Source organism: Macaca mulatta, chromosome 5 (assembly GCF_049350105.2).
Source record: "Macaca mulatta isolate MMU2019108-1 chromosome 5, T2T-MMU8v2.0, whole genome shotgun sequence".
Classification (NCBI taxonomy): domain Eukaryota; kingdom Metazoa; phylum Chordata; class Mammalia; order Primates; family Cercopithecidae; genus Macaca; species Macaca mulatta.
Window position 1 is genome coordinate 101,776,837 of NC_133410.1, and position 27,030 is coordinate 101,803,866.

General features: G+C 32.0%; 1 protein-coding gene across 2 annotated transcripts in view; it reads left to right on the forward strand.

Annotated features, from left to right (window-relative positions):
* GRID2 (glutamate ionotropic receptor delta type subunit 2) overlaps window positions 1-27,030 on the forward strand; it is a 1,541,190-nt gene that overhangs the window by 146,441 nt on the left and 1,367,719 nt on the right. The gene's annotated exons all lie outside the window — the stretch shown is intronic.

The window sequence follows — 27,030 nt, forward strand, 5'->3', positions numbered from 1 at the left end:
AGTGGCTCTAGGTCCACTACATTTTGTATATTTACTTGACTCGTGTCGAACTTATGTAGAGTTACTACTAAGTCTGCAGCCTGTTCCATTGCAACACCTTGCATGGGTTGGTGGACCACTTGGGTGAAATGCAGAGAATATCTGCTCTGCATGAATGAGTGAGAGCAGAAGTTCTCAAGTTTTACCTGATAACCTTTGACATAACACAGATTCCTTGATTTGCTCCTGCACTATCCCTTTTAGGATTCTATCCAACAGATCTGCTGTAAAGCCTGACGATTTCGTTTGTGTTTTTTTAAGCACTTCAGCTAGTCAGCAAGGGTTCAGAAACACTAAATTAGATTACCTTACTCAGAATTCTATGATTCTATGTATTTTTTTCCTCCTTAAAAGTACTTTTATAACTGTGATATTACTTTAATATTTTAAAACAACCATAAATAAGATTGCAGATAGTAATGCATTGGGTTTGCAAAAATAACTTTAGATAAAATACATTCCAGTTTGTATTTATGTGATAATACATTACCTCAAGACCTCAAAAATAGATTTGCTTTGTGTATGTGGTTTCCTTCTATAAGTGAATAAAACTAGTCCAATGAAATAAAGGGTTAAGACCCCTTAGAGGAAAAGGAAAATAAAATTATCTTCAGAAATGGCTATGGTAACACCTCCCAAGGCAAACTATTGACAGACCTTCTAAGGGCAGATTGTGTGCATCTGTGTGAGTGAAAAACAGCTGAAGGGTGTCAAGTGCTCTTCTGAGTCACACTAGAGTCCCTTTACACTTATTTCCTAAACCAAGTAGTAGTTATCATTTCACCAGCCCACACAGTTCTATTATTTTCCTATATTTGCTTTATGAATAGCTGGCTCTCAGAGTACTTAACTTCTTATCTTAGTCCATTCAGGCTGCTAGAACAAAATACCATAAATTGGATAGCTTATAAACAACAGAAATTTATTTTTCACAGTTTTGGATGCTGAGAAGTCCAAAATCACAGTGCTTGCAGATTCCAGGTCTGGTGAGGGTTTACCCTTTGGTTCACAGACAGTACCTTCTAGCTGTGTCTTCTCATAGTGGAAGAAGCAAGCTAACATTCTGAGTGCCCTTTTATAAAAGGACTCATTCCAATGATGAGGGCTCTGCCCTTGTGACCTAATCACCTTCCAAAGGCCTCACCTCCTAATACCATCACCTTATGGGTTACAATTTCAACACAGAAATTTGGGGTGGAGGAGAATCAAATATTCAAATCATATCCCTTATGTTGAAAAATAGTCAAATAATAAAGCATTTCTAACACAAGACCTCATGGCCAAGTAAACGTACATGAAATGACCAGTGCAAGGACATGCTTGGATAAGGCTTTCTTTCCTGTAGAGTAGTAGTATTGATTTTTATTTTATTTTATTTTATTTTATTTTATTTTATTTTATTTATTTATTTCAAGACAGTCTCACACTGTCACCCAGGCTGCCTAGGCTGGAGTGCAGTGGTACCATCTTGGCTCACTGCAACCTCCACCTCCCAGGTTCAAGTGATTCTCCTGTCTCAGCCTCCTGAATAGCTAGGACTACAGGTACACGCCACCACGCCCAGTTAATATTTAGTAGAGATGGGGTTTCACTATCTTGACCAGGCTGGTCTCTAACTCGGAACCTCAAGTGATCCTCCTGCTTTGGCCTCCCAAAGTGCTGGGATTACAGGTGTGAGCCACCACTCCCAGCCCAAGCAGTATTAATTTTTAAAGGATATTTGTTTTATCACCTCTCTACCAAATTATATACAAATTAAGTAACTATCCCAGTTAGGAAAATAGTATGTAAGTACTTAAACCATATTAAGATCAACATCTAAAAAAATAAAAATTTACATAAATGGAAGAGACATTTTTTACTGCATTTATTTGATTTTAATAATTTAATTTTATAAAATTTATGAAAATTTTATTTTTAGGAATTTATGAAAAATTCCAAAAATTTAAATTATTAAAATCAAATAAATGAGGTAAAAATTATGTAAGATATATTTGGGTAAAAAGCATAAACACATTTAAATATTTTATTAAAACATTTTAATTAACAGGAACATGTTTTAAAGGAATTAATACATAAAAATCAATTTCAATCTCATTATTCATCACAAGCACTTCCAATATTCTGGAGCCTTAGATTTTCATTCTTGATATTTATTTATAAAGATTATTGCAGTCATATTGCCCATGTAATAGATAATCCCTCTCCACACTGACATTTTATTGATATTTTCCACATTATTACCTATTTCTCATAAACGTAATTAGAAGTTATCATGCAATATTTTATTGGGTAACATGATTTAGTTAGCTATTTCTCCCATAATTATACATTATGTAGACTTACTCTTGGGTTTTGCTACTACATATAGGATTGCTTTAGATCTTCATGTCAGTAAGGTTTTACCATATTTGGATTATTTCCTTAGGATAATTTGCCAGAAGTGGGATTATTAAAGAGGCTCAACATTAAGTTTTTGTTTTGTAATGCAAAGTTGATTTCCATAACTTACAGTGCTGTCAGCAAGATAGACAAACATCCAGTTCACAGCCTTACTTTTCTGTTGAATTTGGTGCTCATCTTTTATAGTTTGAATAAAATATGATAGTTGAAAATAATATTTCATTGTGAGCTCCATGTGAAATACAAATTATTGTATTACTGGAGATTACTGGAGTCGAGATTTTTTTTTTCCATAAATGGAAAATACATTTGCCTTTCTCCTCTAAAATACTTTTTTTTGGAAAATAGGAACTTTAGTATTTTGTGATCATTTGTATACACTCTTCATATAATAATAATTCTTTGTCATAACTGCAAAAATATTCATATTTATTCTTAATTTTACTAATACCTTATACTCAAGTTTTTACTTGTACTATAATCAAATATCTCTACCTTTTCTTACTGAATATATATATATGTATAACTTAAGCCAAATTCGTTTATATTTCAGAACAGTCAGGAATCTCTAGAAGCTTCATTAACTCTTTCTTATCATTATATTTAATTTTTAAGTCATGGCTTTAGAACACCAGAGGTTAGTGTGAGTAATTTAGTCAGTGAGAAAAGCTGGCTCCTTCTGGAAAAGCACCTTTATCAAAGCAATTGCATCAAAGTTGGCTTTGAATTTCAGAGAAAGCAATTAGATTAAAAGAAAATTAGGATCTTGGCTCACAGTAAAAGCATGTAAAACATAATTCATCTTGATTCAGAGTTTTTAATATTCTATCATGGGTATCAAATATGTCAGATATGAAAAATAATTTCAGCTTTGTTTTCAACTTTGCTAAGTTTGGTCACTATTCCTTAGAAGCAAAAGTTTAGCTCCAATCATGTTGCAAAATAAAGTAGTTTTAGTCATTAAAACCAAAAATTTTATTAATAATAGTGTGATGTTATAATAATGCCATATTTTCATCTTCTGGTGTACCTATCTTGTGCCTGATGTATAATAGATGCAGAATTTATAATTGTGGAATGAATAGGAGAATTTCCTGAAGTTGAATGCGGAGAGGTATTAAGCATGTCCTCATGATACCTTTAGGATTGCCAAAAGTCTTGCTTAGGAGTTGAAAAAGAAGTAGAAATCAAATGTTAAAACCTCAAAGGAAAAGAGAAATCCAACTGAATGAACAGTAGAAGTCAACGAAGGCAAAATGGTACATTTTTACCTCATTCATTTTCAGGGACAGACCTGTTTTAGTTCATTGATTTATAGGGCTCATTGAGTTGTATTCTCCTGTTCTTTGGTTGTGCTCCATCCTCTATTTCTTCAGCCTCCTTTTGTGTTTTATTTTAAACTGTATTTGTTATGAGGTGGGCTTTGATGGCGTAGTTTTAGCAGAATGAGACTACTTTTTCTCACTTGATTTTTCTACTCATATATTGTCATAGTTTTTCAATATTCTTAATGGTACTTTTCTGAATAATCTCTTTTAAATGTCTCTCTTTATGTTGATCTGTGTCAATCAAGATTTTATGTGTAAAAATGTGTTAATAAATTTAAATTGAAAAATAAATTTAAATTTAATTTACTTTTTAAATATTTAATTCATTTATTTTAATTAATTTAAATAAATTTATTTTTTAAATATATGTAAATAAATATTAAAATAAAAATATAATAATATAAAATAATATTTAAATAAATTTAAATTAAAAATAAATGTAATTTAAATTTATTACTGTGACCATATAACACAACTAGTTGTTTCTATTCAATTCACTCATAAAGAAACGTTATTTAACAAACATATGCAGCACCTCTCAATGCAATGCACTTTTGCAGTTGTCAAGCACCCTAATTCACGTAAGTTCTGCCCCAGGCCTTTAATTATAAGTTCTTATTTATGGGAATTAGAGAGTAGAACTTGAACTGAAGAGACTAGCCTGACTGTGGAGCTGACAAAGAAAGAATGTACATCAGTTCTGAGTACAGCGCCCACAGATAATTGGAGAATACGTGTTTGAATCAGACTGATGAATTCTGGGTGGAACATGAAAGCAGGTACTTCTAAATGTTAGTGATATTAATTAAATCATCATAATTTGTCTAGAATCACGCTCGATTTAGAAATGATTCATCTAAGGGAATGAAGACGGGGAAAAGCTGAAGCCAATATTAAGAAAGATAAAACAGAGTGAGAAAAATTACTTGGCCACTAGGCATTTACCTTTTCTTAAGGTATGTAAATCACAACATGCAGACACATGCATACAATAGAATTTCAATAAGGTACAATCACTTCCCACTTTTTAATTTATGTGCTCAGTGTAGAAATAATTAATTTTTTTAATATACAGAATTTGATAGACTCATAATAGAAGCAAATCCTTTGAATGTTATAAAGAAGGGAAACCCATGTCACCAATGATATGCATGAGTGCTTCATAGTGGAGTTCATCTTTGGTTTCAGGCTTAAATTATGACACATTGACAATTTGGAACATTCAGACTAAGAAAACATTGAGGGATAATTCAGGAAAATTAGGCAGAAGGATATGTTCACAGAATAATCCTATGTTGCCCAAATATCAAAAGAGCCTAAGCATTCATCTCAAACTGAGCCTGGAAAATTAGACTTTGGGAGGGTCACAAGATAAGATGTTTGTAATACAGCCAGATAAGCACTAAAACAAATCCAGGATTAGGCTGTCTTGCGATTTGGCTTTCTCCACTGTAAACCATGTTTTTCTATGAATGTGAGACTCTGCTAGTCAATGTTGAGTCACTACATATTCATCCATTTATTCATCATTTAATTTATTATCCATTCAGAATTATAAAAAGCCAAGTATGTATAAGTGTAAAAGACAGGTATAGTAGTGTAATGGCATACATAATTGTGGAAAGCTACTATTATATCCTTGGCTATTGAACACAGATGCCCTAACAGTGAAAGTTTTAATAAAAATAATATTGATTATGCCACATAAATGTTCTATATAGTACATATGGAAATGTTCTCTATTATTAGTGTCAACATTGCCTTTCTATCATGCTTTGATTAGCAAATTCAGCAAGAGTAAATATCTTTAGGTTTTTTTTTTTTTTTTTTTTTTTTTTAGACAGAGTCTCACTCTGTCACACAGGCTGAAGTGCAGTGGCGTGATCTTGGCTCACTGCAACCTCTGCCACCTGAGTTCAAGCAATTCTTCTGCCTCAGCCTCCCAAGTAGCTGGGATTACAGGCATGCACCACTGTGCCCTGCTAATTTTTGTATTCTTAGTAGAGACGGGATTTCACCATGTTGGCTATGATTGGCCAGGCTGGTCTTGAACTCCTGACCTCAGGTGATCCACCCAATTTGGCCTCTCAAATTGCTGGGATTACAGAGGTGAGCCACCGCACCCGGCCCTCTTTAGGTTTTTAATGTAAGTTTTTTATGAAGTTTTCTGGGTTATTTTAAGCATGAAAGTGAGACTAATACACATAATAACAATTTGTGAGAACTTATATTTGGAAGTACTTAATAATATTTTGTGAATTGTCACCTGCCCGCTCATGAGTAGATAGCAAATGTATATATATACACACACACATATATACACACACACCATATATATTTACCATATGTATGATATATATATATATGTTTCTATATATGATACATAGAGGTAGACTCTGTGTGTGTGCATACGCTTATGCACTTGTCGGTCTATCTCTATGTATCCATGTAACTCATGTGTGATTTTCTACTTACGAATATGTGGTGTGTGTATGTGTGTGTGTGTGTGTGTGTGTGTGTATACATGCATTAAATCATGTCCTCTGAAGAGCAAGTGCCATGTCAGAATTTATCATGCAAGAGATTTATTAGGAAAATGCCTGTGAGAGAAGGAGAGGGAAATAAAGAAGGCAGGAAGAACCATCAAACATTGAAGCAGTTCTGATCCTGGAAAGAAGGAGGGGAGAGAAGGAAGGAGGGTTGGACTGACAGAATCTTTGATGAAGCATAGTTTTTAAAAAACTTTGGCCAGGCCAGCAGGGAGTCATTGTGCCAAAGTTGCCTGTCAGAGGAGTCTTACATCTTTTAGAAATGGACTTGTCTTGCTAATCCTGTCTTGCTTAGTCATTAGCAGAGAATGGGTTCATAGAGAGTATGGCCTCACATAAGTTTATTCGCATATGTGTACATAAGTATCAAAAACCAGTATATATTTATTGCATCACATGAATTTTAATGCAAATGTTGAAACATATTCGTTGTGTTACTATTATGCATATAAAGTTATTGTAAAGACATGGATTTATTTCTTTCATTTATGTTTTAAAATTTCTATATACTATATTAGAGGATATAAAAAGATGAGTAATATTACCTAGGAGTGTGCCTTGTTGAAGAGAGTTACCTAGTGTTTGTGAAAGGCTTTTATCATCCAGAAATTAAATTTTGCAGCTTACCTTTTACTTTTCCTCTCAAATTTTAATGTGTTTTACAAGTAGAAAATATTTAAGCTGTGTTTGAGATTTTTAAAATATATGACTTAATAAAGCTAAATTATACTGTCCTTAAAAAATTAAGACCACTGACTGTTTCTTTCTTACTGAAATCAAAATAGTGATTATGGCTCAAAGACAATATTACAACACTGACTATAATTGCAAATATGTGTGCACTAAACCACAGCATGTACACTTTGGCCACAGCCAAAACATAATTAGATTTCTCCAAAAATGCCTCTTAGTTTTAAATAAACAGTACTATGTCATAATAATACATGACATATAGATAATTGACTTTTTAGAGAAATATGAATAATAAATAATAACACATTATTTGCTCTGTTATTACTTACAAAATTTGAGTGTCTAAATCATAAATGTGTTTTTCTCTCCCACATTAAAACAATGACAAAATAATTAGATTTATATGTTCTTTCCACTTATTGGTCACCTGGATTAATAACTCTATTAATTATTCGTTACTTGATCAGCAAAGAATACAGAGAAAAGTACTTAACTATATGGAAATGAGCATTATGCATAAGGATAAATTTGGCTAGTATCTTACAAGTTTCCTTATATAAATTTTTTCAACTTTAAAAATCTTGTGATTCTCCATATAAATAGTTTTATTGATCAAATGAAGCATAAATATAACTGAAATTATTACCTTTATAAACCTCTAAAAAATGTTATGTGAATGCTATGTATTTGCAAACACAGTGGTTTCTGTATGGCATGGAACATTCACATCAAATCTGCACCCCTGCAATGTCTCTGGATTACTTTCAAATTATTCACAAAATATGTTGTCCCAAAAACTCAGATAAAACCGAACTAGCATATTAAAACAAAATCATTTCTAAGAGGTTGATTTTTAACTGTCATGTAATTGTTTTCCTAATTGGTTAAGATTCTACTGTATGTCTAGCCATTAATGTTTTACAATTTCATGATTATGGAATGAAAATTGGTACTATTTTTATATAGCACTACTTTAAATTTCTATTCATTAAAACTATTTTAAAATAGAAAAATCCTAATAGAGCCCATATCTTTGAAAGGCACTAGAATTTATGTGAAATAAAAAGATACTTCTAATTTTATTCCTTTTTCATTTGTAGTAATGTTTTAATGCATTTATTGAGCAAGTATTTGTTGAGGTTTATGGCCAGAACACTACTCAGTTACTAAGAGCCAGGTGAATAATAGAGACATTTCCGTGTTCTTGTGAAACTTACATTCCAGGATTCTTATATTCAGAGAAAATCTTATTTTCTAATACTCCTGTGTACCTCGAACAACCCACCAGAGTATCAATTATGTGAATTACAACTGCGAAGAATGTGAGAAGGAGAAGTACACCATCAGGAGGGCATATAATGTAGACTTAGTGTTGGGCCTGGGGAGATGTCCTTGAGGAAGTGTTACTGGATCAGACATCAGAAGAATGAGGTGTGAGAGAGAGGGAAACTGCACAGGAAGAGCGTTCCGGTGAGAGGGAATAGAAACATGGAAGAATGCTCTGAAATGCAGAGGAGAATGTGCTCAAGGAAATGAGGGAGACCACTGTGTCTAGGTAGGGTTTGGAAAGCAGTACCGGAATGGTGAGAAGTGAGGTAGGAGAGAGGGGAAGAGCTAAATGCATCCTCATGCAACTCAAGAATACACCTCAGGTGAATTTTGTTATGCTTGTGGAGGGACAGTCCTCATAAACTTTAGGTCACACTTTCATACTAGAAAGTGTGCACTAGTAAATTGTATGATCTTATTGCTGCCTGCGATTTGATTGATTAATTACAGCGATTTTTCTCTTTTACAAAAGACAAACTGCTGCCACTTGTTGCGTTTTTTAAATGCGCAGTTTGCAAAGATTATATCTTTTACTTAGGTTGCTTATTTCATATATTTGGAAATGGGTTATATCAGTTGGTGGATGATATGTCAAAAATTTAGAACTTTCTCCCATCTTTCCGAGTTGCTAAATTATATTTCAGTGAAAAGCTTTCTCTCTAAAGTGCTAAAGGTGTTTCTCAATGGAAGCAATAAAATGAACTTTTTTGGCAGCTTTCCCAGAAAAAAAAAAAAAAAAAAAAAAACCTCTAGCATTTTTGGAAATGAGTAGGGGAAAATTATAAATAATGTAAAATAAACTCACATAAGAGGCTTATATGAAATATTATACAATATGTATTTGGAACCAAATTTTCTGATTTTCTTCCATTATTCCTTTAGGATCTTGTAGCTCTGGTAGAATGTGAAAATGCACTCCCATGAAAAATTTGACATTAACAGCCAATTCTGTACAGAAAAAAATATTGAATTGTTTATATATGAGTTTGAAATCCCTTTTAAAAGTAAGATTTGATACGTGACAGACTAGTCAAGTTTGGTGGTTAGGAACTATCTTTTTCTACTAAATTCAAACCTACAGTATTGGTGTTCACTGAATACATGAGGTAGTGTAGAGGATACAGAACTCAGGGGAAAAGGTCTCAATATCAACCTACATAATGAAAAAGAAAAGATATGTATGAGGTGTGGCTTTAAAGCAAAAGATCTAATCTACATATCATTTTTGCGATCTATATGATATGACAGTTATGCCTTATGTTTGGAATAATAAGCGATATGTAAATTACAGCAATATACAAACTACTGTATATTATTAGGGAACACAGGTTCCATTTTCCTTAACTTCTGTCCTGGCATGTTATGATAACAACTTAACTATGTTATGATAACAAGTACTAGTCATCCTGCTTCCTGTATCCCCTTCTTATCTAAATTAGATACACATGCATTTTTCTTTTTAAATAACAGGTATGTTATGAAATATTTGTGCCTAAAATTCTTAAATAATTATCTTTCTCTTTACACACACTCTCACACATTTATTTATATGTGTATGTGTATCTTTCTCTCTTCAACTTATCTTCTAGGCTCATTTTCAACATTCCTTACAACTGGCATGAGCTTCTTGTTATAGTTTCTATATATTCTAGGTTTTCTTACCTTCAGGTCACTTTTTTGGTCACTTTGTTTTTTCTGTTTGTAATTTTTTGTTCTCTATGTTTACTGTCACCTCAATTTCAGACGGTTCTTTAAAACCAAGTTTAATTGGCTTAAACCTTGTGCCTTTTCCTTACCCATATGAAAAAATAACTGCCTTCTCATCAAAGAATTCCTGTGCTACATTAGTTATGCTGTTTTTATAGCATTTTTCACATTTTCCATTGAATTATTTATGTTTATGTGTTAGATTGTAAGGAACTTAAAGGCAAAGTTTATGTCTGAGTCATTTGGCTCTATACCTTGCATAGTAATTATACATAGTAAATATGCATAGAATGAATGAATAAATATATAAGAAGAGAAAATATATTACTTTTATGTGCATTGAGAGATGTAGGCTTCATCTACATACACAAGAAAGGCTAAGTGTTTAGCTGACTTGATTAAGGGATGTCTCATCCTCAGGAAGGGTATAATTTAGCAATAGCTTACTCATTATAATTTATTTAAAGTTATATTCCACAAGTAATTGTAGAGCATCACCTGTGGGCTAGGAACATTATATGTGTAGCTTGTGAATTCAAGATTGATAACAATCTTCAGCTGAGACTTTTTTAAAAATGTGGCATTTACCTCCAAGAGAAAAGGCATGCAAGCATAACAAGCAGAGAGCAAAGAGAAAGTGTCTTCAGAATGTAATTGTGATGAATCTATGCCAGTCTGTATACCGGGATTTGTGTAGTACTCTTGTACCTTCCCCCTTAAAGAAATTTCTTTACTACAAATTTTCAGTGCTTTGAAATGAAAAATAATTTCTGCCATTGTAATACTTTTTTTTTTTTTGCAAATAATTTCAGCACCTAGAATAAATGAAGTTATTTTTCAGTATGAGGTTATGACATAAAGGGAAGTGATGAAATCAGTCATGAACTGTGCATTTAGAATAGCCGGAAGGACTTTTCTTTCAACACAACTGATACATTTGAACTATGCTGAAAAGTACTCCTGGCTGAAAAATGGTCATGTCTTTTTTTACCTAAAATAAGAATGAAATGTTTTGTACCTTAAAATTTATTTAATTTAATTCCAAAAATAAATAGGGAAGCTAAATTTTGCAAAAAATGATTAGTCTCTATGATAGACATGGTGACAACAAAAAGAGACTGTGAATCACATGATCCTAGTTCTAGGCCTGGGTTCAGCCACTGAATTAAGTTTATGACCTTGGTCATTTCACATAAATATTTAAGTCTGTGACCTTCGTCTTTTCATATAAATATTTTCTTTCTCAGGAAGCTTATCTGTACAATTTAGGAATTAGTCTTTAATAGTAAATTTTAACGTGCTCTTAGGAGTCACAGTAGTACAAGGAGTCCCTTGAGAAGCAACCTCACAAGGGGTGGCCTAGGATGCCACCATTTTTTGTGTTTGTTTTGTATTCTGTTTCATTTGTTTGTTAAAATTCCCTTTATAATATGTTCGTGATACGAACAACAATACATTTAAAATTCTAGATGGAATCACTTCTGGGTTTCATATATCAATCTTAATTTTTACTTGTCTATGGAACATGGATAGTAGCAGATAAAGATAATTGTCATTTTTCTTATTGCTTTATTCACTCATCCAACATTTATTAAGAAGTTACTACATGTAAAAAGTGCTGTGTCCAGTGTTTTGGAAATTTAAAGGTGTCAAAGTTCAAAATCTATTGGGAAAATAGCTAAGAAAAAAAATCCATGTGATAAGGGTTATGGCAGAAATATAAATAAAATGTCCTTAAAGCATATAGGCAGAGACTTCATTCTTCCATGCTCTGGGCACGTAATGATCCCACAGTAAGAGATGAATGCAAGTTGTTTAAGTCCTATGGTCTCAGACTTGGTTTTAGAACTGAAGCACTTTTTATTTCAGTATCATTATTTTTTAAGCAAATGTCTGATGAAAAGTTATCTTTGAAACATTTTCTATTTAAAAAATGATCATCATGCATACATTACCTAATTTAATACAGTATACTATTTTTAACCCTTATAGCAAAAGAGGTAAAGCAATAACTTAAAATTTATAGGTTGTAAGAAGTATGAAGATCATTGTGATGCAAGTATAAAAATGGAAACATTTATAAGTGTTTTAAATAAATTAATATTCAAATATGTAAGTATATAATTGTTATAAATAATTTAATATACAAATACATATGCCAAAGTCCACATGATATATCCACTAAGACCTTAACACCCTGAAGTGTGTTATATACTAGCATAACATAATTAATGTAGTGAAAAATGCCTGGCAATATGTAAACCATCCATAACCACTTTGTTTGCAATCTACCTTCAATATTTAATTGGACAACTTTAGAGTGAAAAGTACTACTGCATAAGTATAGAAATATAAATGTCTTATTATGCTGCTTTTCAGAGTCTTAGTTTTCAGTTGGTTACCTATGCCAATTAGCATATTCTCTCCTTTTCTTTCTATTATCTTTCTTTGAACTTCGAGTTTTCTTTGCCTAAAAACAGGTATACATACATCTTGTCTACCCAAAATTTTATTCTGTTGTAATTGAAATATGTATTTACTTGTGATGGCTAATTTTATATATCAAGCCTGGCTATGTCAAGATACCCAAATATTTAGTAAAGCATTACTCTAGATGTTTCTGTGAAGGTATTTTGATAGATGAGATTAACATTTGTAAGTAGACTTACAGTAAAGCAGATGACCTTCTATAGTATGGAGTGAGTCTCATCCAATCAGGTGAAGGTTTTAGTAGAAGAAATCTGACCTCCATGGAAGAAGAGAGAACTCTGCCAGCAGCCTGCCTTTGGATTCAAACTGTCTCTCTTTCCTGGGTCTCCAGCCTGCTGGCCTGCCCTGCACCCTGAATTTCCAGCCTCCACAACTGCATGAGCCCATTCCTTAAAATAAATCTCACTATATACATATATGCGACTTTTTGGTTCTTTTTTTCTTAAGAATTCTGACTAATATATGCTTCAGGACCTAGAAAGCGCTGACCGTCTTATAATAGTTTGAACGACAAAAAAATTAGCCCAGGCCGGGCGCGGTGGCTCACGCCTGTAATCCCTGCACTTTGGGAGGCCGAGGCGGGCGGATCACGAGGTCAGTAGATCGAGACCATCCTGGCTAACACGGTGAAACCCCGTCTCTACTAAAATACAAAAAATTAGCCGGGCGCGGTGGCGGGCGCCTGTAGTCCCAGCTACTCCGGAGGCTGAGGCAGGAGAATGGCGCGAACCCGGGAGGCGGAGCTTGCAGTGAGCCGAGATGGTGCCACTGCACTCCAGCCTGGGCGACACAGCGAGACTCCGTCTCAAAAAAAAAAAAAAAAAAAAAAAAAGCCCAAACCAGAAAAGTCACTCAATGTGTATGTGATGTGATATAGTGATACAGATATTGAGAAGGCAAATACTGTGTGATAAAGATAATGGGGTCAGCAGATATTCTTCCAGAGACAAGAAGCACTGGTGGAAACATGTTTGCTGGTTAAATACTCATTAGTTAAATTTGCAGAGGGAATTCGTGAACCCTTCAATGCTTCAGTTCTTCAGAAAGTTTATCCAACCTCTCTTTACTTCTCCCTTTCTAAATTTCATGTTCACAGTGCTGGATATTTGAATAAATGTTCCACACAGAACTTTGGGTGACGAAATAAAATGTATCCATCTGTAATGGAAGGGAACTGATTCTTACAATTGTTATTTCTGATAGTGATACAATTTTTGTTCTCAATTTTTACACTTACTGCTGTTGTCTGCTTTTCTGTCTTGCTCACACTTTAATGTAAATATAGTTATAAAATATATAACTGTTAGAATTGTGATGTTAGGTTATAGATTTATGATTTTCCTATATTTTTGATGAAGGCATTTAACTCAGGACTCATTCTGAAAGTCTAAATTCTTTGAATTTGAAATATATCTCCTGAAGGTTTTTTACTGGATTTAGTAAAATTGGGCATTTACTTCACTGTTTTCCTTTTTCAAAAAGTATATAATATTTAAAAATAGTAGAGAATAATGTGGGGGAAAATGCAAACTAATTAGGTTTATTGTTATTACTATTTTGACATTTTTAGATCTCTTTAGAAAAATGTTACATAAAAGACATTTGAAGCTTCATATATATAGCACTAACCTATTTTCCTCCCTTCTTCCTCATATGTATCTATTTTACCACGCATTTATTTTTCCATACATTTCTCTCTACTGTTTTAATTTTTAAATTTTTATATAAATAGTATATACAATCATATATTTAAATAACTTTCTTTTTCATATGTATTTTTTAACTGAATAATCAAAGAATAAGTGTTTAAAGTAAAAAATTTAATCAGGTATACTTATGAAACATCAAATATACCCGTTAAACTTGTCAACTTTTATCATAAGAAGGTCACATGGTAAGTCCTTAACATAATTGATAGGTTCTCAGAAGCTGTGACTTTAAGCAAAAGGACATACAGCAGGTTCTTGAATAACATCATTTTCTTGTAATGTTGAGAAAAACATGGTATTTTTATACACTGTTTTGCTTAAGTCGCAGTTTCTAAGAACCTACTGACAACGTTAACTGAGGACGTATTGTGTTTGCCATATTTTCTAGCCAAAAACTCTAAGAAACTTGAAAGGAGGAACATTTCAATATACTTTCTCGATATCCTTTTCATAAGAACTCAGATAACTTCAGTATAGATAATAATATAGCTACTTTCTGTACAAGTGTGGATTTTTAATGAGAATTGGTAATAAAATGTATTTTTTTTCTAACAAATAAAACCTAAGTGTACCCTAATTATACTTTCATTTTCTTCCTGATCTCTTAAATCATTGTACATTTTTTGTTGTTGTTGTTGTTTAAATCTGGCATATGGTTACAAATATAGACTGTGAGCTAATAATCATTTCATCTTTTTTAATATATTAGAAGACATTTACACAGTGATTGTTTTCCAAGGAGAGCATTTTCTGCTAAGTTAGTAGGACATGCGTAAGTACTTTTCCTAAGGGAGATCTTCATTAGCCTAGAAGTGTCTAATGCAACTTTCTGGACTTTTAAAATCATACCACCAGTTATACTTGAAATTTTGTGTTATGTCTTTGATAGCTGACTTTTCTTGTGTTGCAGCTATTTCTGTACACATAGAATGCATGGAGCATTACAAGATATTTAAAATTGTTATGTATTCAAATAGTAATAGGTATTGTTTCGAAACGTACTTCTTTAATTCACAGTCATACTTCTTTTAGGGCACCTGGCCAGGGATTTAAAAACACAAAGCAAACATGTTTTTGTTTTCTTTCTAGAAAGATCAATAAATAGCATTATACAATTACAATTTACCATTCTCACATCACTAAAATAGAAGTGTGCTTATGGTTGATGTCAAAGACTGTAGTTGCCTGCACATCAGTCTCCCAAGGAGAAAGCTTAACCTTTAATTGTACGCTACTCAAGCAGGATTGCTGACTATTCTTATCTATTGAGGGGAGACAAGTAAATAGTAGGAGAGAATTAACTGCCTTTCATTCTTTGCTATCACTTAAACATTTAGTATAAAAAGGAATTTTTTTTTTTTTTTTTTTTTTTTTTTTTTTTTTTTTTTTTTGTGGCTGTTGATTTTTTTCCAGTGGCTCTTTGCTGGAAGCAAAAATATGTTTTGCCTTGAGAATAAAGTTAGTGTTCTCAATTTGTGATAAAGGTCACTATTTAAAAATATTTTTTTGTTTTTGTTCTCTGACAACTCAAGCAGAATTGGTTAAGGATAAAAAAATGGCTTGCTATTTATGGAGATTATTTCCTCTAGTTTGTAATTTAAGGGACTCCGTAACCAAAACATATTCCTAAAGTAGTTATTCTTTTATAATATGTGTTAAATTGTTAAGTGATCTTGTTTAAAAAAAAATTGCTTTCTATAAGACACCCCTAAATCAGTATCAATGTATTACTGAAATGTTAAAAATAAGCAAGAAAACCAATGAGACTTGTTATACAGGTACGTGGGTACATGTGGCTACTCAACTGTATTGTGATGTCCGAGAAAGTTCCCTTTTCTATGGAGGGCCATGTGACCAGAAGAAATAGGTGCTTTCTTACTATGAAGGACACAATTGTCCCTGGTTCAGATTTGCATAGATATTTATTTCAATTTCCACAAAAGTCCTGTTTATGCAAGAGACAGAAATAAATGTATAACATTATAAAGTAAACCATTGAATACCTTATCAAAATAGTTTGAAGTTTTATATTATCACTATCATTGTCAAATGCTATCATTACATGCTTCTTGATGGCATGATGCTTTTAAATTGAAAGTTTAAAAAGTCCTAAAATATAGTAACTACTTAGTGTAACATTTTTATTTAAAACGAATGGAGATTCAGTTATTTAATTTATGTTTCAGAAATTATTATCAATCTAGGAAGTGTGGATTATCCTCTCAAAGGAAGGATTTTGCTCTTATGTATTGGGAATTGTCTTTAAGGCCTCTTGCCTGGTAAATCACTTGTATCTAGTATGTGCCATTAATTATAAAACCACTCCTCCTATAGGTATATCAGCACAGTTTTGACTGACATTTTTTGAACTACCATATTTATTATGATAATAATTCAACTAAATTAGGCCCTACTTTTCATCATTCAGACAACTTTTGGGAAAACATTTAAAAAATAAACTCAGAATTCCACTGTCTCTGAGAAGTTTAAAAACAGTGAGTCTCAATTCTTATGTTAGTGAAGTCAAGAGTTTCAGATAAATCTGTATATTCAATCCTGAGGTGTCAAATCCAGTTCACTGAAATTGTCAATAGTGATTTACAAAAATAAACTGAAGGGTACTGTTTATTCACTTCTGTACTGATGTTTTTTATCTTCTTATGGTATTTTCTCACAGCTTCTTTTTGTGTAGAGAATCTTATATTAAAAGGTCAAGAATATTGGGATTTAAGCCTCCTGCCGCTACTTATTTTAATAGATATTTAACTCTCAATTGCTTGTATTTCTTGTGTGGTTGTAAGTGGGATACTGAAGTTAGAATCATGGATGCCTAGGGACTTTGCTGTCCCCATCTTAAGAATCTTATCTTTCCATCTCTCTGCTTCCTTTTTTCCCTTTTCCTTTAAACTTTTTTTTATTCATTTGCTCTTTTTCTCTAATTCTCTTCCATTGAAATGACTCTTTCCCCTCCCTTTTAATATGCTAAGTCACTTTCAGAGACTCAACCCTACCCTATTCTCAAACATTCTTAAAATACCCTTTACTAAATTGTAGAGCATATAATTTTCCTCTCATTTCCAATATTCCTTCCTATTCTATCATGTATGTTATAATCTGTGATGAGTAAATTAAGAATCAAGTGTGTCATAGCAAAAACCAAAAGAATGAGAAAGATAGTGGAAATAGCACAGTTCTGGTTAAAACTGCTTTCATCTTGCCCTTTCTCTTAGTAAAAACTCAAACCCACAGTATTCTAAGAGGATTTTTACTACCGTTCTTTTCCTGTCCTAACCCCAATTCAAATAAAGGCTTCACACCATGTCAGTTCAGTTAAGAGAAATACTGTTCTCTTTAATGTTAGATATAGAACTCTAGTCTTCCACACCAGAAGGATTTTGAGTAGGTATATTAAATTTTGGCTCAACCCACTTTAGAGTAGACTGGAAGTATTAGGCCAATATATGTTAACTATTTTCTTCTGATGGCAAAACAATATAATGCCTGCTAATATTTCAAGTGACTTTTAAGACCTTCAAAAATCTTCAAAAAAAAGGTAATACATCATTTAGGTTCAACTCCATTCAATAGCATATCCCAGCATTGAGAGAATCAAAGACAAAAAAGACAAATTCATTAATCTCAAGCAGCTTATGTTCTATTGGGGAGCTAAAAATATAAGTACATAAATATTAAAAAGAATAATTAAAAAACAGGAGGATTTATAAACGATAGCAACTATATAGAAAAATGTCTCGTTCTCATAAGACAGTATGAGAGGTTTGGCTCTGTGTCCCCACCCAAATCTTGTGCTGAATTGTTATTCCCGATGTTAGGGAAAGGACCTGGTGGGAGGTGATTGGATCCCGGGGGCAGGGGCAGATTTCCCCCTTGGTGTTCTTGTGACAGTAAGTTCTCAGGAGATCTGGTTGTTTAAAAGTGTGTAGCATTTCCCTCTTCGCTCTCTCTCTCTTGCTCTTCCATGTGAAGATATGCCAGCTTCAGCTTTGCCTTCCACCATAACTGAAAGTTTCCTGAGGCAAACCAGCCATGCTTCCTGTATAGCCTGTGGAACTCTGAGTCAATTAAACCTCTTCATAAATTACTCCATTTCAGGTATGTTTTTATAGCAGTATGAGAATAGACTAATACAGGTATCAAAGCAAGTGATTCATAAAAGTTGAGATTCCTGGGCAGAGTTTTAAAAGATAACTAGGAATATCTCATAGGCAAAGAATGGAGAGTGACATGAAAAATAAAAAATTCAGGCAGAGAGAACAAGTACAAACTCAAGAAGATGTTATATAATTAACATTCGTAATTGAATTTATTAGAGACTATTTGGAAATGGGCTTACATATATGACAAAACTGAAAAATAGCAGATTTCTGATATGAATTTTTCACCAGATTGCCTAAATTTTTTATTGATATTATGGAACTCATTACAAATTAATTATATAGAGTTATAATTCACAATTATATACCAGTAGCAATAAAAAACTAGTAGAATTGTAGATGATGTTGGCACTTTCTTAGTAGTTCTCTCAAAATTTTAATTGAAGAAGAAGTTACATTCCTCTAATTATCTTTCCTTTTAACATTATGCAATTAAATGTTTATTTGCAGTTCATAAAGCAACATGATCTCATTTGTTTGAAAATCCTGCTTGACGTGTTCTTATATTTAGTCTTGCTATTAAATTAAGTGCCAGTAGAAAAAAATGAGATTGTAAGATGTTAATACAGAGGTCAGTTCAATTTTCTACCCATTTCCACCAATGTGAAAACCATCTAACATGTTTGCATAAATCCTGACTTATAAATGTGGTAATAAACAAACAGAATTGTAAATTTCATTTATATACATCTACTGGGGGTAGAAAACATAAATAAAAGAATGCTCCTATACAGGCAGAAGCTGAGATTCTCAGAAACCCTTTTTTGTATTTAATAATAATATATATATATTAGATTGACATATAATAATTGCACATATTTGGGGGGTGCATACCAATGTTTATATATATATATAGATATATTAAGTAGGTGCAAAAGTAATTGCACTATATATAATGTGCAATTAATTTTACTATGCTCTATATAATGTTATAGTAATCAGATCAGGATGCTTAGCATATCCAACATCTCAAGCATTCATAATTTATTTGTGTTGAGAGCATTCAATATACACTCACTAGCTATTTGAAACTGTATAATATATTAATGTTCACTGTAGTCATTCCACAGTGGTAGATGTTCACTGCCTTTCAGAGTTTGTACAGAGAGCTAAAACTATTTTTATTTTTTCTATATTTAGTCTGCACATTTTTTCCTTTTGCAATTCCTGTTCAGATTTGTCTTCTAATCTCTATGTCCATGACTTCAATTGTTTTGATTTTTAGATGCCACAAAATGTGCTTATTTCACATTGTATGCCTTTACCAAAACATCTAATGTACCCTATAATACGTACACCTACTATGTACCCACGAAAATTTTAAAAATTCTATATCTATTACTTTTTAAAAATTATTTTCCATTCCTCATTTCCTTTGTTTCTTTTAAAGTAATTTCCCTATTAAATCAATTAGCTTTTGTTTAGCTTTTATAATTCGTTCTCCATTCTCTAAATTGTACATACCTATGACACAGTTATTTAGGTGATTACTTTTAGAGTGGATTGGCATATTTCTGTTAGAAGATGATATCAACATATTATTTAGGTAAATGAATATATATTTACGTAAAAGACATACATATATATATATAAAACACATATACACACACACAAATAGATATGTTTGTGTTATAAAATCATACCAACAGTTATACCTGAAATTTTGTGTTACGTGTTTGATAGCTGACTTTTTTGTGTTGCAGCTATTTCTGTACACATAGAATGCATGGAGCATTACAAGATATTTAAAATTGTTATGTATTCAAATAGTAATAGGTATTGTTTCGAAACGTACTTCTTTAATTCACAGTCATACTTCTTTTAGGGCACAAACATGTATGTTTGTGTTATATATATGTTATATATGTGTGTGTGTGTGTGTATGTGTGTGTGTGTGTTATATAAACATACCACCTTAATGGGATGCATACAGGGCTAATACGATAATTCCTTATTTTATTTAATGGGAAAGTAGATTTTGCCTTATTCCTTGAATTAACAGTGTAGTGAGACTCAGTTTGTTTTAAAATCTCAATTATCAATGATAATTCTTCAAATAAATACACTCATTTCATTGCAAAGTTATTACTATTAAAGAACATTTTAATTATTGTTATCAAATCTTACTTTTTATCTTTTAGAAAAACACAAATCCTATTTTAAGTGGAAAAAGCAAACGTTAAAAGTGTTTTAGGATTTACACAATGCTTTATTTGAAGTGCTCAATTTTTCAAATGTGAAAATACCTATGAAGTATGAATGTTTTTATTTATCATGTTGATTATATCTTTAAGTTTTAAAAATGTTGAAAAGCAACTGGATCATGTAGAGGTATATATGTGTGTTTCTAAACACCTTATATATCATATATTATTACAAAATATTTATAAACACCTTATAATTTTCAGAGACTTAAATTCTTTTTAAAATGATGCTTCATTAATAAAAACACTTCACTAAGTTTTTCATTCAGAAAATTTTAATCTAAACTAGACTGAAGTACTACTAAACAATAATATGTGAAAAGGGACCACTGACAGTTGAGTGAGACCTTACATTATTTAATTTTTGCTTCAAGTACCGTATACATCAAAATATGTTAGAACAAAATTATTTTCACATTCTCTTATTTCTGTTTTCTAAGATGAAGCATGAGTGGGTTTGTTTGTGTGTTTAGAACAGGGGTAGGGGACAGGAAGATATCCAACCAAGATGGAAAAGCATCTCTTCCCTTAATTTTCTTCCTCCAAATTAAGGTGCTGTAACTTGAATGAACACTCAAATTAATATGTACATATGTTATGGAAAAATAATGCAGTGATGGATGAAAGAATCCAGTTTTAATATTGGGAATTAATACAAAGAGGGGATACAGAAAATTGAAGCTAGGCTTAAAATTGACCCCCAAAATTTATCTGAACAAATGAAACCTTAGAAACCCTTTAAGTATAGTATAGCCTTGGAAGTGAATGATATAGAATGATCATAGTAAAACCACACTAATATGAAATGTAAACTTACCTATGACTATACGAAAACTTGGGCCCAAGGAAAGCTGGGTTATCAGTGCATGTGTATACAAAAGAGTTTGTCATGAACCTAGACTGTGTCACTTTTTTTCATACTAAGAGGGATGCTGTCTCATCCACCCAACATGAATGAAAATTTAATTATATTCAATTATTTTACCTGGTTTGGAGATACAAATAAAATACTATAATTTAACATTTATTGAGTACTTATTTTCAAGTGATTATCATGTTAAAGGCTTTAGATCATTGACTAATATAATTCCATAATAATCACCCTGACTAGGTGTTTTTACTAGCTGAATTTTTCAGATAAAATCGAGACTTAGAGAGACTGAATAACTTTTCCAATATTACCCTGCTACTAGAAAGTGGCAGAACTGAGATTGAATCCTACTTCCTACAGAATCACCAGTCTCTCTTAACCATTATGCTGTTTATTGGCTTTTATAAATAATTACTTCAAATTACCTACTTGGTGGCATCCTTAATTTGGAGCCAAACACTTATTTAAACAACACTTAATGAAACAGTTATTTATTTATTTAAACAAAGTTTAAATAAGATACAGTTTTTGTTCTTGAGGAACTTACAGTATAATAGAGGGAGACAGACCTGTAAACAAAAAAACAAACACCTCTAAGTTTTTGCCTTTGTACAGAGAGAGTGGTCTGCTCCTTTTGGACTTTTACTTTCAAGAAGTTTTATGCAAGGTCCATAAATATATTGTGTCTGAGTTTCATTGTGAATAGTTAGCAGGTATTCACTTACTGAAGGGAAGCCATTAAAATGTTTTAGGCTGAATTATAACCACTGGACATGAATGAAGAAGAGGATTTCAGTTGAGAACAGTGAGCCAAATTAAAAGGCTGTTGAAGTAGTCAAAGTGAGGCCAGATGGAGGCCTGAAGAGAGGTAGTTCCAGAGACAAGGTACTATGAAGAGAAGGGATTTTGGTGTTTGAGGAGCAGCAATCATGGACCACACACATTTCTGAGTGGAAGTAAATCAGCTCAACCTATGTCACTGCCTGGGCTTTTGACAGCCAATTGTTGTTTTCCCTGTTTTCAGTTACTTAATTTATATTATTTTTGAAGATACTACCTAGCATACTTAAGAAACTTCACTTTCCAAAAATCTTTGGCTATTATTGTCCCATCAGGAAAACTCCTTATCAAAGAAAACTTTCTCTTTGGAATTATTTTTTTCTTCAGTGTCAAATGCTTTTGTATTCTGTTGAAGATTTGTTTTTCATTAAAAGATAACTTCCACTTTCTGTATTGGAGCAATCCAATGAGAATGAAGGTTAGAATATAGTTGTCCCTTGGTATCAGCAGGAATAATTGGTTCTGAGAACCAGGTGGATATCAAAATCTGCAAATGATCAAGCTCCCTATGTAGAATGGTATCATTGTAATTGCATATAACCTATGCACAGCCTCCCTTTAGATAATCTCTAGATTACTTATAATACCTAAATCAATGTAAATCCTATGTGAATAGTTGTTATATAATGTTTTCTATTTGTATATTTTTATTGTTGTGTTGCTATTTTTATTATTTCTTAAAAAATATTTTCAACCTGAGGTTGGTTGAATCCATGGATGTGGAATCCAAGAATACAGAAGGCCAACTGTAATTGATATTGGATCAAAAAGAGAGTAATAGAAAAAAAGGCATAAAAATAAGAAAAGACAAATGAAACAAACAAAAAAGCCACAACAAAAACAACCCAACTCAGTTAGATTCAAGTTTCATAATGTTTTTTTGTCCTTAAAAGTATGATTAAGAGTTGATGAGAGATACTTGGAGGAAAAAACAAAACAAAGTAAAATACAACAACAACAAAAAAACTAAGGAAGTTCAGTTACAGAGAAGACTTAATTGCTTTTAGAATATTTTCACAATGGTAAAGGTGCAAATTAGTTTAATAGGACACAAATTTGTAAATGTAATTGTATTAACAAATTAAGGAGGCAGTGATTTCTTGTAGTCTATAAGATGTCACTATACAGACAAAACCATTTTTTGTATTATATAACAAACTTTACTGAAAAGATAGATGTCTCATAAGTATATTAAAATTTTTCTAAAAGGCATTTATTAAAACAGGTGTCAACATTTTTAACACAAATAGGATGAACTAGAAGAAGACATATAGGAGACTCGAAGAACATACATTCTCATTGGAAATTCTACAGTTCCATACTTGGAATCCGAAGCTATAATTGGATGTGGAATATTCGATTTGAGAGAATTTTCCCAGAATACTAAAGTTCTCTCTTTTTTATCATCCAAAAAAAAATCCTCATTAAAAACTTCCAAAAAGCATAAAACATATTACATTGACAAAGAGACACAAACATGATTTTAAATTTAATTTTAACCCCCTACAAAAAAAGAATTCCTTGAGTTTGGCCCAAAATTCAAAATTTTGACTTAGAAAATAATACCAATCTCTATTCACTAAAAATATGCAACCTTTCATTTATTTCTGAAGAAAAGAGGTAGAATTTTATTTCCATAATGTAAAAGCAGGTCCTCATCCTCCTTTAACAGACTCTATATTTATCAAAATTTTTGTAAGCATAAAGATATGGCTGGAGTTCTTAGAAATGTTTGCCATAACTTAATCAAGAAATAAACTATTTCCTCAAACTAAAATGCATTAGGAACAGGAAAAGGAGCTCTAAGCAAGAACTGACTGAAATCTTTCAGAATTATATTTGTATTTTCAATAATGGCCAAGGACATAAAACTATGAGTGTCCACCAGGTGAACATAATTTATATTTATTGTGCGTCAGTTATGACTCATAACATATAGTCATTATCTCTTTAACACAATAAGCCAGAATAATAGATATGATTTTTCCCATTTTATAGATTTAAAAATCATGCTTTCAAAGTAGGCTTAACTGCTTCACAGGAATGTTGTCTCATTTTCAGCAATGTACATTATAATTTTCCTAATGCTGTCTACATACAATATTATTGGAACAACTTTAAGTGGGTTGTGTAGTATATTGTAACACTGGTTACAAATCCTGACAGCAAGTTGTAAATATAATGGTGAGGTCAAGCCAATTCCAAGGAAAGATCTCATTTTCTGGGACATATGAGAACGTTGCCTTTTGTATATATAAGCACCGTGTAAGGGCAAACGGTACAGTAAAAAACCCAAGGAAATGGCAACTTAAGTCTGAGTCATTTAAACAATATGCTGAGGTATTGGTATAAGGTTAGGATCATGCTGTAATTATTGTTGATCTGCAAAACATTCTACTGGGCATCCTTCAATCCTTTCAAGCACCCAGCCTAAAATACTAATACTATATAATGTTGCATGACTCCAAACAAGAATGAGGACCAATGACCTTGTACAACCCTTTCACTTTATAATTGAGTAAGTTAAAGGCTTAAGTGGTTAGACTGTTGGTAAGTCAGTCATTACAGTATCAAAACTATAACCCAAATCTCCAAACTGTTTTTTCCCATTATGTTTTCTCCCATATCATACTGCCTGGTATAAAGATAATGGTAAAGTTCGTGTTTTTTAACTCTATCTAACTTAATATTTTTATGATAAACATAAATGACTAACTGAGATAAGAAAAATAATTTACACAGGCATTTTAAAATATTTGTTGTATGATTGACATACACTAACTTCCACAAATTTAAATCGTACATTTTGATAAATACTGACATATATAAAAATTGTAAACACAAAGTAATCATCAGTCCCCCAAAACTCCCTTTTTTCTCTGTAATTCCTCTCACCCACACTTCCTGACTGCAACTCTATCCCCAGGAAAACATTGTTTTTTTCTGGTCACTATATTAGTTTGCATTTTATACAGGCTTATATAAACAGACTCATACAATCTACATTGCATTTCTGGTCTTGTTTCTTTAACTGAGCATACATATTTGGGGATTTATCCGTATTTTTCTATGAATATTGATAGTTCATTGCTCATTATAAATTTATACTATTTCATTGCATGGCTATATTATGATTTGTTTATCCACTCACACGTTCATGGACAGTTGTGTTGTTTTCAGCTTTTGGCTGTTACAAATAGAGTTGCTATGAACATTTGCACTCAAGTCTGTATAGGAACATATGTTTTTAAATTTTGGGTAAATACCTAGGAATGGAATGATGAGTTCATTTGGTTGGTATATGTTTAACTTTTTAGTAAAGTTCCAAATTGTCTCAAATAAGTTGTGACATTTTACTTTCCCACTGGTAATGTACAGGAGTTCCAGTTGCTCCATATCTTCATCAATACTGGTGTGGTTATGCATTTCAATTTTAGATATTATAGTAGGATACATAGGGATGTCTCATTGTGGTTTCAATTTGTATCTCCCTAATGACAAAGGATGTTAAGCATCTTCTCTATGTTTGTCGTGCATATTCCTTCATTGTTTCAATGTCTCTTCAAAGCTTTGCCTGTCTTAAAATTGGGTTGTTTGTATTCTTATTATCAAGCTTTGAACATTATTTTTCTGCTCTGGAAACAATCCTGTTGTCAACTATGTGATCTGCATGTATTTTCTCCCCCATTTGTTGCTGACCTTAACAGTGTTTTTCAAAGTAGAAATTCTTAATTTTGGTGAAGTCCATTTCATTTTTATGGGTTTTTATTTTAGTGTTGTGTCTATAAAATTTTTACCTATCCTAAATTTACAAAGATTTTTTTCTATGCTTATTTTAGACATTTCATAGTTTTAAGTTTAATGTTTAGCTCTGTGAATGATTTTGGGTTATTTTGCATATCTTGTGAGTTATAGATCAAAACTCATTTTTTTGCATATGTATAGTCAGTGCCATTTGTTGAAAAGACTATGCTTTCTTCACTGAATTCCCTTCACACCTTCATCAAAAATCAATTGACCATGTAATTTTGTGTTTCATTTTTAGATTCTCCATTCTGCTTTATTGTTTTATTTGACTGTTTTGATGTATTTGATTTTTTATCCTGAAAACTTGCAAAACACTTTTTAGTTCCAGTGGCTTTTTGTGGATTCTGTTGGATTTTCTTCTTACATGTCAGGTCATCTTATTATAAGGAAAGTTTTATTTTTTCAATTTTTAATGGCTTACATTTATGTTTTCTGACTTACTGCACTAGGCAATACTTCCAGGACAATGATAATAGAAGTGGGAATAGTGGAAATTCCTGACTTTTTCCTGATCTTGACAGGAAAGTATTCAATCTTCACCATTAAATATAAAGTTAGATGTAGGTTTTTCATAGATTTGCTTTTCAGGTTAAGTAATTTTTCTTCTATTTCTAGGATCCTCAGAATTTTATCACTCAGAGTATGATCTATTTTGGTAAATATTCATTATTAATTTGAAAAGAAATATGTGTTCAGCTGTGGTTAACTATTGCATTCTAAAACCATCAATAGTGTCAAGTTGGATGATAGTGTTGTTCAAGTCTTATTCAGAGAGACAAATTATTCTATAATTTGTTTCTTTTTTGATGATGAAATAGTGTTTAATTTTTTCAGCTCTATTAATGTACAATTGAACATAAAATTGGTATATTTAAGGTCTACAATG